Source organism: Trichechus manatus, unplaced genomic scaffold, assembly GCF_000243295.1.
Source record: "Trichechus manatus latirostris isolate Lorelei unplaced genomic scaffold, TriManLat1.0 scaffold00032, whole genome shotgun sequence".
NCBI classification, from domain to species: Eukaryota; Metazoa; Chordata; class Mammalia; order Sirenia; family Trichechidae; genus Trichechus; species Trichechus manatus.
Genome location: NW_004443968.1, coordinates 10,859,938 through 10,861,982, shown reverse-complemented (window position 1 = coordinate 10,861,982; position 2,045 = coordinate 10,859,938).

The following is a 2,045-nucleotide window of genomic DNA, read 5'->3' as shown; positions in this document are numbered from 1 at the left end:
ATAGAATTCAACAACATATCAAAAAAATAATTCATCATGACCAAGTGAGATTCATACCAGGTATGCAGGGATGGTTCAACATTAGAAAAAAAAATCAATGTAATGCATCACATTAATAAAACAAAAGACAAGAACCACATGATCTTATCAATTGATGAAGCAAAGACATTTGACAATATCCAACACGTATTCATGATAAAAACTCTCAGCAAAATAGGAATAGAAGGGAAATTCCTCAACATAATTAAGGGCATTTATACAAAGCCAACAGCAAACATCATCCTAAATGGAAAGAGCCTGAAAGTATTTCCCCTTGAGAATGGAAACCAGACAATGATACCCTTTATCACCACTCTTATTCAACATTATGCTGGAGGTCCTAGCCAGAGCAATTAGTCTAGAAAAAGAAATAAAGGGCATCCAAATTGGTAAGGAAGAAGTAAAAGTATCCCTATTTGCAGATGATATGATCTTATACACAGAAAACCCCTAAGAATCCACAAGAAAACTGCTGGAACTAATAGAAGATTTCAGCAAAGTAGCAGGATAAAAGAGATAGAGAAACAAATCACCAACTAATTATGGAAAGAGAAGAGGCCCTGGATAAGTAAAGCATTACTCAAGAAGCAGAACAAAGTGGGAGGCCTCACACTACCTGATTTTAGAACCTATTATACTGCCATGGTAGTCAAAACAGCCTGGTACTGGTCCAACAACAGATACAGAGACCAATGGAACAGAATTGAGAGTCCAGACATAAATTCATCCACCTATGAGCAGCTGACATTTGACAAAGTCTCAAAGTCCGTTAATTGGGGAAAAGACAGTCTCTTTAACAAATGGTGCTGGCATAACTGGATATCCGTCTGCAAAAAACTAAAACAAGACCCATACCTCACACCATGCACAAAAACTAACTCAAAATGGATCAAAGACTTAAATATAAAATCGAAAACAGTAAAGATCATGGAAGAAAAAAAGGGACAATGCTAGGAGCCCTAATACATGGCATAAACACAATACGAACCATAAGTAACAATGCACAAGCACCAGAAGAGAGACTAGATAACTGTAAGCTCCTAAAATCAAACACTTATGCTAATCAGAAGACTTCACCAAAAGAGTCAAAAGACAACCTACAGACTGGGAAAAAAATTTTGGCTATGACAAATCCGATCAGCATCTAATCTCTAAAATCTACCAGATACTGCAAAACCTCAACAACAAAAAGATAAATAACCCAATTTAAAAATGGGCAAAGGATATGAACAGGCACTTTGCCAAAGAAGATATTCAGGCAGCTAACAGACGCATGAAGAAATGCTCACAATCATTAGCCATTAGAGAACCGCAGATCAAAACTACAATGAGATATCATCTCACCCCAACAAGGCTAGCATTGATCCAAAAAACACAAAATAAATGCTGGAGAGGTTCTGGAGAGACTGGAACACTTATACACCGTTGGTGGGAATGTAAAATGGTACAGCCTCTTTGAAAATCGATTTGGCGCTTCCTTAAAAAGCTAGAAACAGAAGTACCATACAATCCAGCTATTCCACTCCTTGGAATATATCCTAGAGAAATAAAAGCCATCACACAAATAGATATATACACATCCATGTTCACTGCAGCACTGTTCATGATAGCAAAAAGATAGAAACAACCTAGGTGCCCATTAACGGATGAATGGATAAACAAATTATGCTATATTCACACAGTGGAATACTATACAATGATAAAGAACAACAATGAATCTGTGAAACAGCTTATAACATGGAGGAATGTGGAAGGCATTATGCTGAGTGAATTTAGTCGCAAAAGAACAAATATTGTATAAGACCACTATTATAAGAACTCAAGAAAAGGTTTATACACAGAAGAAAACACTCTTTGATGGTTACGAGGTTGGGGAAGGAGGGAGGGGGTCTTCTCTAGCTAGATAGTAGAGAAGAATTATCTTTGGTGAAGGGAAGGACAACACACACTACAGGGGAAGTCAGCACAACTGGACTAAACCAAAGCTAAGAAGTTTCCTGAATACA